Source organism: Thalassophryne amazonica, chromosome 2 (genome assembly GCF_902500255.1).
Source record: "Thalassophryne amazonica chromosome 2, fThaAma1.1, whole genome shotgun sequence".
Classification (NCBI taxonomy): Eukaryota; Metazoa; Chordata; class Actinopteri; order Batrachoidiformes; family Batrachoididae; genus Thalassophryne; species Thalassophryne amazonica.
In genome coordinates this window covers 47,873,062-47,886,315 of record NC_047104.1, presented here as the reverse complement: position 1 = coordinate 47,886,315, position 13,254 = coordinate 47,873,062, and the positions used below count along the sequence as shown (strand labels likewise).

The window sequence follows — 13,254 nt, the reverse complement described above, 5'->3', positions numbered from 1 at the left end:
ACAGAGAATGAATAGGAAGAATAGAAGGTGAGAGTGAAAGGAGGGAGGGAGACACAGCAGCTACTGAAGTCAGAGATGAAGTCTGAAGAGATATTTGCCGAGAAACTAAACAGAGATAAATGTTAAAGGAGATTATTTTGTTACATTTGTCATAGTACTGTTTACAATCAGGGCTCCGTGTGCTCTTCTCACCTTTGACAAATGTGACCAATCTGTTGTTCCACAAATCACAGAAAAGGAAATACACAGATATGGACACATGCAGTCAAACTCTAAGTGAATACATTTCTCTGAACCCAAAAATCGCATAGTGTAGTTATTAACAAGTTTGTGCATTTTTCACAGACTCTGGAAAAGCTTGAGCATGTACCCTGTAAAATGTACCGAGTCAACAACCAGACAGACAGACAGACAGACGGACGGACAGACAGACGGACAGACGGATGGATAACAAAAAGCACAGCAAGATAGTGGGACAGATACAGTTAAAGACAGAGGAATGACAGATGCACAGCTACAGAGACAGACAGACAGATTCTTCCTTCTTTCTCACACTGCAAGCACAAGTTTAGTCAAATGATGGTTTTGTCCTTATCATTTTTTTATGCTTATTTTCCAACTCAAATCTATATAAACCTGAAAGTTAATTGGATTTAAGTATTGTCAGGTGACATGTATTTGTGTGATGAGGGAGGGTGTGGCCTAAATTGATGAACACCATATAACAAGGTGTGCATAATTATTAGGCAGCTTTACCACAGGCATAATGGACCAAAAAGACTTAACAATCACTGAAATGTCAATAACTGTAAAATGCCTTTCAGGGGGACCCAGCACTCTTTAAATAGCAAAGGCGTGATCATCGAACAGTTAATCCTTTTGTTGCAAACACTCAACAGGGTTTCAATAGACAGTTGCAAGACATAACGCTACCAGGAACCTTCTATCCTCCACTTCCATCATATTCCAGTACTGCAGCCTACCTAGAGTTTCCAGAAGCACAAAGTGTTCAGAGCTCAGAGACATGGCCACTTTAAAGGTTGAAACATGACCATGCCTGGACCAGACTCATCAGTTGAAGCATCAAGATTGGGCCAAGAAATGACTGAAGACTAAAGATTTGTCAAAGGTTTCACAGACAGATTCAATTAGAGTGGCCCTTGATGGGCCCATGGCTGGATCACTAATGAACACACAGTACCACTTCGAGTCAGACGCCAGCGAGTTGGAGGAGGGGTACTAGTATGGCTACTAATAATAATGATGAACTAGTTGGACTCTTTCAGGTTGAAGATGGACTTAAAATCAACTTCCAAAACTACTGCCAGTTGTTAGAAAATACGTTATTCAAGCAGTGGTACAGGATAAAGTCTGCATCCTTCAAGAAGGCCATGATTTTTACGCAGGACAGCGCTCCATCATATGCATCCAAATACTCTACTGCTTGGCCAGCCAGCAAAGGCCTCAAAGATGACAGAATGACAACATGGCCTGCTTCCTCACCTGACTTAAGCCCTACTGAGAACTTGTAAGATGTGAGATTTACAGTAAGGGAAAATGATACTCCTCCTTGGGGGGCTGTGGTTGGCGCTGCATGAAAAATTAATCCTCTACAAGTCAAAAAACGGACATAAGAAGGCTAATGGCAGTTATTGAAATGAAGGGTGGGTATACTGGTCACTGAATAGTTTTAAAATGTTGCAAGTGTTTAATTGTTAATTTTGAATTGTCTATTTGTTATACTTTAATAAATGAAACTAAAGAAGTGAAATTGGAAAATTTTACTTTTTCCTTCTTTATTTTTATTTATCTGTCCAAACCTTTGACTGGTAGCATATATGTTCACTTGAGAATGTGATGAAACGCCAAAGCATTCTGGATTGACTGATTCATATGGGGACGATTTTAAGTGCACCTGGAACAACCTTTTGATATAAACTTGTATATTACACAAATATACAAATTAAACTTATCTCCTCACATTTTGGACCACTAAAAAAGAAAACAATTTAAAAAGTAGTCTGTGCTATTTAATTATTTTGAGTGTAAAAGGGATTTTGAATGAATGAATGAATGAGTTTTATTTAGCACGCACATAAACAATACACCAACATAAAAATCTCTAACATAACAAATCAAAAAAACAAAAGAAAATACAATAACTCAAACGATTTCCCAAATGGGTCCAATTTTCACCTCCAGGGGCAGCTCCTTTGTTGACTTTCATGAATTAACTTTAAAAAACAACAAATTTTACCATTTTTTAAAGAAATTGTCAGAAATCAGCATTCTGACATGATATGGGTAGTAAAAACAGTTATTCTCAACTTATACTAACTTATAACAAAGTTATAAGTTAGTAAAGTTATTCTTTGAAATTGTGAGGAAATTATGAACACAAAGACTTAAACGGAAAGATGATCTCTGCCATGCTCACATCTAACACCACTCTGACCTCACATCCTGAATAAAAGAAGAAAAAAAAACATGTTTCTGATATTTTTAATGTATAAAAATCAAATAAAATTCTTCCATGAAACAACTCAAAGAATTGCTACCTAGCAACGCTGGAAGCACGTCTGTAGCCAAAGAACTCGATGCTTCGTAAGGTTTTCCTATTGCACTACCGCCGTTTCCACAACATTAAGCTCCAACTCACCAGAATACAGTGACGTAACATGTGCACTCATAACCCTCATATTTAACAGTTGGTTTTCTCATAAAATTATAGTGGCAGGCCAAGTGCAACAGAAATATTGTGACCTGCTTCTGCACAGAGAAATTTCTGCAAGCACAGACCTGAAATAATCAACAGGCATTAAAAACCTTTATTTTTGCAAGTGGCATACAGAAACCACAACAGGATGCAGCAAATAAAGACATAAAGAAACAAGCATTCCCTTTAAAAGTGATGTTATGCAAAATATTTTTACTGGCCTTTTTTAATCGCATAAACAGAAATAGAAGCCAGGTCTACATACTGTTAGCTCCCTGAGCTACCTGGTCTGCCTGCTTTCAGTGAGGGACAAGAAAAATACAACACAGCAACATGCTGAAAAATGAAACTAACATGGAAGTTCCTTGAATAGCTGCTTGAGGTCGTCTCCAAAAGCGAGTCACTCCCCATAGAAGCCAAAGTTAAAATGTCCAACTTCATGCCAGAAATAAACATGTTTACATCAAGGTACAAATAACAGGTTTGGTCCCTATAAGTACTTTGCCTGTTCATGATAACTGCACAGGGGATGAATTTTTATCAAACTCATCAGTTTAAGCTACTTCAAGCTATAAAGCTATGAATAATAAGGGGTGTGGTTGCTTTGAGCAACAGCAAGTGTTGCCAGAACTAGTTGCTGTGGATTCAACTGTTTGTACTTCTGAGCATTTTCTTTCAAATATCTCAATAATAGTACTTGCTGTATGGTTAATTGTATGAACAGACCATCTAAGAAGTCTGTGCTCCAGTATTTCCGCTGAGTGAAATTTTGAGATTATTTAATTTGTATGTTTGCACTATATCAGCAGCTGTTGAGAGCTTGGTGATGTTAGCTCCACTATTACACCACGGTTAATGAGGCAATATGCCGATAACAGCTTTACTGCCTACCTCAAAGCCAAATGTTATGAAATCTACCACACAAAATACACATTAAGCAAACACTCGTAAAGATTAGCCTGTTAGCTTGTGGTAACTTCATGATAGGGGTGTTTGAAATTCAACTGTCCCGGCCAGGTCACAGTCCACACTGGTCTGCTCAGGCTTCATCTCTTTACCTATTCATGGTTTGGCCAAGACTGCAGAGTCAGGTGCTGCCAAGACAGTGAGATTGGAACCACATTATTTGAGCTTTACACCAGCTGTTCACAAAACCTCTGGGTGACATCATGGAGGGCTTGTCTAGTGTATAATATATATATATATATATGGGGAAAAGATAAAGAATGTAAGAAAAAATAGCGTAAAATATGATGTTTTATGTTGAGATCCCTTAAATTAGTGTTGAAAAGCATCTTTAAAATACAGCATTTCCTTCTCCTCACATCATACGCTGCAAATGTGTAATGATTTAAACACCAGCTCATACACACTGCTCACTTCCCCTCAGAAAAATTAACAGCTGCTACCTCCGAGGCATCAGATTTATGCATGCGCTCCGAGATTTAATGAGTCCACTGAGCAGATAGCCAAATATTTGCTTAGTAATGATATGCGTGTTGGCGAAATATTAATAAATCACATCTGCCACCATTCTGATTTTATGAGAGGCCGTTTGACAGCACACAGAAGCACAGAGCGCAAGGAAAAGTGGCAAAAACAAACATCTCCACACCTGCATCTGGTGTGCTTGAGCTGGAAGAGAGTCAGCGCGTGCACACAGGGCAGAAGCGTGCACGGCAAGCAGCTAAGCGACAGAAATCTGTCTGGTCAACACGACACAGCTGTGTCTCACCGTGTAACGGGGTTTCTTTTTAGCAGTTCATCCATCACTCTAAATGTTATAAAAGGACAGACATCTTTCACTGCTCCCCTGATCTGCCTCTGTTGTCAACTGTGTCATTACGGAAGCAAAGCGCCCAGAGGTTGGGTTGCGGCCAGACTGAACAGACTGAATTTCCACTACTCTCCGGGGTCTTTGTTTCCTACAAGTGGGTCAGCCATGAAACAACCTTGCTGGCGCCTGATTTCTTCCCATCTCAAACCCGTGCATGTCAGAGTTATGCAGTGCAGCAGGTGGCCTCGGCACATTCATTCAACATCTGGACTCAGCTCCTGTTTGCTAGTATGTTGTAATGCAGAGCTCAATTTGCAGTAACACGACTGTGTGCATTATAGCAGTTCAAGTATTTCACAGCAGAGGAACTTTGCTTTACTCATTAGAGAGCCTGAACTATAACTCTGGAGCTACCCTGAACTGTGACACAAGAACATACAGGATAGTTGACTTGCCATCAGGTCATGTCTGAGAGCTTGTGCTGGTGCATCCCACTGCTGCATCGCCACTATGACCCCCAACCAACCAGAGAGACAACCAGTCCATTCCCACCTCTCGAAAGCAACCACCTATCAGCTACAGCCAAGTGAAACACAGGCTTCCCTTTGGGCTTCTCCAACTGCTAGAGTCCTCAACAGAGGCAAGTGTGTGCTGATCTTCCCCAGACAAACATGCAACTTAGCCAAATAGGTCCGCTTCCAGCAGCTAAATTTGACCTACTTCTCATATGTCTCAAACATTTACAGGAACGGCCCTATAATTGGCCTTCTCACTCTGTCTCCACTGCAGTGAAGCACCGAAAGGCCGGTGTTGCAGACCAAATGGTCCGCCCCTAAAAATTGGTCTGCCCTGCCTCCATTGTGCATGCATCATTTCAGAGGTCAGTCGCTCGTCTAAGACAGAGTCTCTTCAACCATCACAGTCACATGGATTAATGGGATTATTAACCATCAGATGACAAGGTAAAATCTCTTAAATCATTCTAAAGTCAGTTTTAAGCAGAAACGAGGCAATACTCTCTGACGCTTTGAAATGACCGACCCGCAGCGAATGCATCAGCTAGCAGCTCGTGTAGCTGTCGCGCTCTTTTATGATGAAATAATGCTGAATTTATGTGGAAATGATTGTTGTGTAAATGGACTGCATTTTTATATAGTGTTTTTCCATCTGCATCAGACGCTCAAAGTGCTTTACAATTATGCCTCACATTCACCCCGATGTCAGGGTGCTGCCATACAAGGTGCTCACTACACACCGGAGCAACAGGGGATTAAAGTTTGCCCAGGGCCCTAGTGATTTTCCAGTCAGGCGGGGATTTGAACCATGATCTTCTGGACTCAAGCCCAGCACCTTAACCACTAGACCACCACCTCCCCTATAAGGTGTAAAAGCTTCAGATATCTGTGGCTGAGATTAGATGATGACTGAAGTGCAGTTTGAAGCGGAAACGAGGTGCTAATCGGTGAACAATGGCTAATGACGCATGCAATAAAGGCAGGGCAGACCGATTTTTAGGGGGGGGGCCTTTCGGTCGGGGACACCGGTGTTGCAGACAGAACAGTCCCCCTAAAAATTGGACTGTCCTGCCTCCACTGCGCATGCGTCATTTTGAACCACAGCAGCTCGTCTGAAACAGAGTCTATTATTAACCATCAGATGACAAGGTAAAACCTCTTAAATCATTCTAAAGTCAGTTTTAAGCAGAAACGAGGCGATACTCTATGACGCTTGAAATGACCGACGTGAAGTGAACGCATCAGCTAGCAGCTCGTGTAGCTGTCGCGCTCTGATCGCTTCCTCTGTCTTTTATGATGAAATAATGCTGAATTATGTGGAAATGATTGTTGTACAAAAGCTTCAAATATCTGTTGCTGAGACAGATGATACTGGAGTGCAGTTTTTAAGCCGAAACAAGGCGATAATTGGTGAAATACTGCTGACACTCCAAAATGATGCATGCGCAGTGAAGACAGGGTGGACCAAATTTTAGGGGGAGCCATTCGGTCCGTGACACCGATACCCATTTTACAGCTGGGTGACTGAGACCATGCAGATTAAGGGTACTACCTCACTGGCAGTGGGGGCACAGATAACCAAAAAATTAACTTCGATAACAGATAATCAGATAACTGAAAAGTTATCTTTATCAAAGATAAACCGATAAACCACCCAAAAATGTATCGGAAGTTACAGATACCGATAAATTCCAGTATTGTCTCTGGAACACTTGCAACTACTAACAAACTGATTTTGAGTTTAACACCACGATCACTTCTGGTAGCATCAAAAGTGACAACAGACCCAAACAAGTCAGCACTTCTGTCTTTGAACATCCTGCCCCCTGCTGGTAGCTCTTGTTTAGTACATGGCTTCCAGCACAGAAGCAAGCTGAGAGGAGCCACGAAGCTCAACCTCTCTACTCAATCACAACGCTGCCGTCAGGCAGAGGTCTTTGAAAATAAGGCAGTGCTGAGTTATGGTTTGGTGTATAATAAAATGAATACTAATAGAATACTCCATTAATGTCAATTCTGTCATTTGTACAAAGTTAAAATATAACATATATCTTTAATGTTGAATAACGCACTAATTCTGAAGTTTTGTAACAAACACAGATAGATCACAAAGGATTCTGGGTAAAATGTGCCTCCGCTAACACTGATTGGTTGACTCATTCATTATGTAACCAACACGCTAATGTGATGTGTGTCATGTGTTGGTGTTTACAGATAAATGTGCTTTTGTAAAATATTCCTTTTTTTATTTGTAAAAAAAAAAAGGAAAAAAAAAAAGGCATTTTCAAGAAAAAAAAAAAAGCCAAGTTGTAATCAGATAACCGTCTGATATAACTGGTGTCAAAAATAAATAGAACACTGCCATGATCTACTCATGCCAGACGTTCAGTACTTAAGCTGGGTTTGTACTGTGCGAGTTTTGGCCCTTTTTCAGCTGATTTTTCATTCGTGCAAGAATTTTTGGATCGCACCGAGTTTCAGGTTATTCACCGTCCTGCATCGTTTAGCATACATGGAGTAACGAGCTGCGTTTAACCTCTCACGACCACCCCATGATCGGCGATCATATGGTCAGATGAAAATCAAACCTGTTTGATATTCTGGTCGTCCGTCATGAGGGTATCCCGCTGCTGAAACACTACAAGCATCCAACCTCTCGCACTGTGCCGTGTGCAAACACCATGCGGTTCAGTCGTACAGTTTGAGCTGGAACTGAGTATAGTGACTGAAAATATCAACCCAGCTTCAGGGCGAATACTGCCATGAACACTACTGGCCAGTAGATGGCAGTAGAGACCATGAACACTTGCCAAACAAATTCCAGATAATCCGTGTCTGCTATATTTAAGATTCGTGGAATTTAATTTAACGCAAACACAATAACAAGTCTATTAACCCAGAGAATATATTCACAAGAGTTTTAGGCACTAGAGTTTAATGCTGTTGTCCGTGGAGCCTGATCAGAGTGTCTGAATGCATTTCTCCTGTCGTGAACGTACTGAGAGTAAATCTAAATCTGACCTACAATTGGATTTTGGAAAACCATGTGATGGTGAACCAATTCCGACTGGACACTCACATTGCACACGTCATCACATAGCTTCTATGAGGAGTACAAAGATGGCCGATGGCTGGCTCGAAAGTCCGTGGAGTTAACGTTTCAGTAAAAAGGTAAGTTTCTATCTCATATCATTAAAAAGTTATTTATAATTTAGTAAAGCTTGGTCTTAGCCATCGTATACGACGGCGTCAGCCCCAGAGGGTTAAAAAAAATTAGGGTTTTTTTTTGGTGACCAGTTCTCCTTTGACTGCAGAGGATAGAGCAGTTTCTTTTAGAAGCAGCTCTCCTCTGTTTGCAGAAGACAGAACTACACATCTGCTAAGAAACATTTAACAGGTTGGTGCTCAACTGATTTTAAATTTTATGAATATTTGTAGCTGTTCAGCATTGTTTACCACATTAACAGTCTAAAAATTATCTGACAAAAATTTACTGGAAGATAATTAGTCCAATAATGGTTTTTAAAGTTACCTGAATAGATAATCCGATAATGAAAACATTATCTTCGATAATCATTGGTTATCGGATTATCGGAACTGTGCCTACCACTGCTTACTGGGCTGCAACAGCATGGGAATGACAATTGCGAGGGAAAGCACTTGATTTTACGTGATGTTTGCTGGGTGGTGCTCTTCCCCCGCTTGACTCATTGGGTGGTGTCGACTGCCAATAATAGATTATTGTCAAATTTGTCGAGACATTCACTATCAAGACATTTATTTTTGACAGTGACATTCATGTCTCTGTCATATTTCACCCAAATTGGCCTCTCTTCATTGGCTTCCTGTTAATTCTAGAACAGAATTTAAAATTCTTCTTCTTACTTATAAGGTTTTGAATAATCAGGTCCCATCTTATCTTAGGGGCCTCATAGTACCATATCACCCCAATAGAACGCTTTGCTCTCAGACTGCAGGCTTACTTGTAGTTCCTATGGTTTTTAAGAGTAGAATGGGAGGCAGAGCCTTCTGTTATGTGTCGACGCGGGTTGAGGAGCGGACCTGCGTCTGATGGAACCCAGCGCTAAAATAACCAGAAAGCGGTTCCAATAACAAAACAATTTATTTTTCCACCCTCTGGTGCATAACAAAGTGTATGAACAAAAGATGCGTCAGTCTGGTGGAGTGAAGGCTGGCACGCTCTCCAGCGCCTAAAAGGATCGAGGCCCGGCGCTTCTGGATCCACGTTTACCGCCAAACACCCCCCAGGTGGACATGACAAACCGACTCTCTGCGAAGGATAGAAAAGGTGAGGTAAGTCAGCAGCTACAACCAATATCCTTCAAAAGGCACACACTATCAGCAACACATTCAGGTCTGTATTTAAGCTTTATGTAAATGAGCAGCTTCTCACAACAGGTGGAGGATCACCAGTCCGCACGCCACGGCAGTGAGAAGCGAGCTGCACAATTCTCATCACAATTCAAATATACTGCGTAACAAAATACCAAGTTACTATCAACAATTAGTCAAACAATTAATCACCTCTGATGTGTGCTGACAGCATGTGTCCCTCACCCTTCCTCCTTCACAGGCACGATGTGTCAAACCCAGGCGCGGTCCTCAGCGTCTCACAAACGAACATCACAAGGTCGAGTTCCCGGCAATTCTGCTTGAATCACACATGGCTTAAATGCAGAACGCCATCTCATTATCTGCTTCAGCTGAAAGTCTTTAAGGTTGCACGTGAGCACAGGTGCTGCACATAACGTTGATGAGGGTGAAGGACTCTTCTGCCAGCACCTTCTCCACAGACAATAAATCAGTTTGCATACCACCTGGAGAGCAAAGAAAAGAAAGAACACCAAATGTCCAGCCACACCCCCCCAACACACAACACCTTCAGCTTTCAGGCTCCTCTCCTGTGGAACCAGCTCCCAATTTGGATCAGGGAGACAGACACCCTCTCTACTTTTAAGATTAGGCTTAAAACTTTCCTTTTTGCTAAAGCTTATAGTTAGGGTTGGATCAGGTGACCCTGAACCATCCCTTAGTTATGCTGCTATAGACTTAGACTTTCCCATGATGCACTGAGTGTTTCTTTCTCTTTTTGCTCTGTATGCACCACTCTGCATTTAATCATTAGTGATTGATCTCTGCTCTCTTCCACAGCATGTCTTTTTCCTGGTTCTCTCCCTCAGCCCCAACCAGTCCCAGCAGAAGACTGCCCCTCCCTGAGCCTGGTTCTGCTGGAGGTTTCTTCCTGTTAAAAGGGAGTTTTTCCTTCCCACTGTTGCCAAGTGCTTGCTCACAGGGGGTTGTTTTGACCGTTGGGGTTTTTCTGTGATTATTGTATGGCTTTTGCCTTACAATATAAAGCGCCTTGGGGCAACTGTTTGTTGTGATTTGGCGCTATATAAATAAAATTGATTGAATTGATTGATGTCTCTGGGTCCTGGGTTTTTGAGATTGAGAGAAGCCTGAGAAGACTTTATGGAGTCAAGAGGACCCTTGCCAGATGTGTCTGACAATGCCAATACCTATGCTAGAGAAAACACGTCCAGGTCTTTACGGTACTGGTGCTTCCAGTCTTCTGCTTCTCCTGTATGATTATCAGATTTGGATGCTAATCAGTGACCTAAGCTGATGGCTGCATATCCTTGGTACCAGGGCTTTTTGGATCTGAGGAGTATCACTTGCATTGTGAGGGAACACCAGCTAAGACAATCTGGCCATGTGGCATGTTTCCAGTGTGCATTGCTGAGGGCCCCAGCAACTGCACAAGGCCAAGAGGACACCCAAATTTCACCTGGCTACGGCTGATTGAGGGCTACTTTTCAAGAGGTCAGTACAGACTGATTTTCTGCCTGGATGGGTACCTGCCAGGCCCCAAGGCAGTTCCATTATGTTGTGCATTTTGTGACCTGACCTAACCTGACCTGAGACCAGACTATGACATGTCTGTTCTGAAATGCCCACTGTTCTGATCAATTTGCAGGCTTGTGACCAACTGAGTGATACAAGAAGGCGTGAAAGTCTGACAAAAAGTAAAATATACCTATGTTTATGCTTTTGCAGCAGTTAAAAAAAACAGTTGCTACTCATGCTGACGCTTTACACCATGTAGACCACATGAGTAACACTGAAAGCAATTATATATGACCCAAAAGTAGGATTTTGTGTAAATAGGGTTAATACGGTCATTATCTTTATGTCTGAAGTGATTCTTTAACGTGTAACAACTGTGCAAGTTGACTGACAGTGCAGCCTGTGGCCGACCTCCAAGCTCCTCATCTCAGTGACTGTTGTAAAGTTTAACAAAACCAACAAAACAAAAGACAAGCATATTTGATGAGTCCCATGTCAACTCATTTATTGCTGCTTGGACATCTTTATACACCAGTTGGAGGCCTCATGCTGTGAGATGGCATCAGATAAAGTTGTAATTTACGATGGGGTTTAAACTCCGAGTGTTGACCACACATTGGCGGCTCCAGTTCACTGACATTCCAAACACACCACTGAAGCTCAGGTCACTCTCAAATGTCTGTTAAATTGACAGCCACCCAGACAGCAGCCAATTGCTGCAAGCAGCCATCCGAGGAAGACCACAGTCACCGGTACGTGCTAAAAATACAGCCTTATACGATGTATGCTATAAATCTGTCTTATGGATGGACACTGGGATTCTCTGGACAGGAGACCCAAACTGTTGCATGCAAACCACCAGGTCTCTGCACAGCTTGTTCTACATCAGTATTACCAAGAAGCTGCTGTCAATCACCAGAATTCACTTATCATCGTCTCACTGATGCGTTCACCAGAAACTATACCTTTGATCACCAACATGACACCATGGTTTTGAGCTAACTGACTGTGATGGCACAATGCAGCAAAGGGAGGTGATACAAATAGAGAGCTTGAAATCCAAGTAATGGTCAGAATAATGACAACTTTGCTCAAAAAAACTAGGAGTATGATTACATTGTTGCTTTGTTTTACATATTAAAAGTACCAACACTTTGCTTTCTTGAGAAGTAAAAACACTCATAGAAATACCATTCCAAATTGTTTTAAGGAAACAAATCCCATATAGTTAGCCAACTCTTTAAAGTGAACTTTTTCATTACTATCCTCCCTTGAAACACAATGTTTTGTCTGCGTAATTTTTATATTTCTCAGAATTTAGGATTTCCAGCCCTCACTCTCTTTGCAGGCAAAAGCAAGGAATGGGTCGTCTGAAGTTAGCCGGAAGGTCAGCGATCAACCTTAGAACGTTACGTCAAACTACTGGTAGTTTACAGAGGAAGTTTCCACCCAAGGCAAAAGCAAATTCTAACCCTGTTACATTTCTCAGAATATACACTCACAGAAATATTTACCCTAACTTTAAGATTTATGTAATTTCATTACATGACTAATTCCATTTACTTTTTTTTTAAAGATAATTTTAATACAAACCTACCAAATAAACCTTACATGATGCATATTCATTACTGTAATAAATCCTATTTATTTGAAATGCATAATCCTCAGCTTTATGTATTTAGTATTAATAAAATATAATTACTCTAAATCAATAATAATGACAGTATTTATTTAAAATACATAAAGCATATTGTCTGAATTGCATAATAATAATGTCACCTATACAAGATAAATGGCATAGGTAACATAATTATTATGCAATTCAAACAATATACTTTATGTATTTTAAATAAATACTCTCATTATTATTGATTTAGAGTAATTTTTTATTAATACTAAATACATAAAGCTGAGATCATGCATTTCAAATAAATAGGATTAATGAATATGCATCATGTAAGGTTTATTTGTTAGGTTTGTATTAAAACTATCTAAAAAAAAAAGTAAATGGGAATTTGTCATGTAATAAAATTACATAATTCTTAAAAGTTAGGGTAAATATTTCTGTGAGTCTATGTGACACACGTTTGGTTACATTGGGTTCAATTTCGCTGAACCTATATAATGGTGGCTGGATTACAGGTAGGAATCTGGCACAAACTATCTTTGGCTAAAGCGTACCATGTATATATGCAAGGGTCTATTTACATCTGCCGCAATTGCAGATGATTAGTCAGGTCTGGCGTTTCCTCGGTCTTAATTGGCTGAGCAGACCGGACTTAATTTATTTAAGTGGGTTGAGCAAGACTACTGGGAAAACATGTAGTGGAGGCAATCTGCAGGAGCAGGGTTAGTGACCCCTGATGTATGGGAAAGGC

The 13,254-nt window shown here is 40.8% G+C and overlaps 1 protein-coding gene across 1 annotated transcript in view; it reads right to left on the bottom strand.

Annotated features, from left to right (window-relative positions):
* adamtsl7 (ADAMTS-like 7) overlaps positions 1-13,254 on the bottom strand; it is a 149,650-nt gene that overhangs the window by 95,929 nt on the left and 40,467 nt on the right. The window lies entirely within an intron of this gene.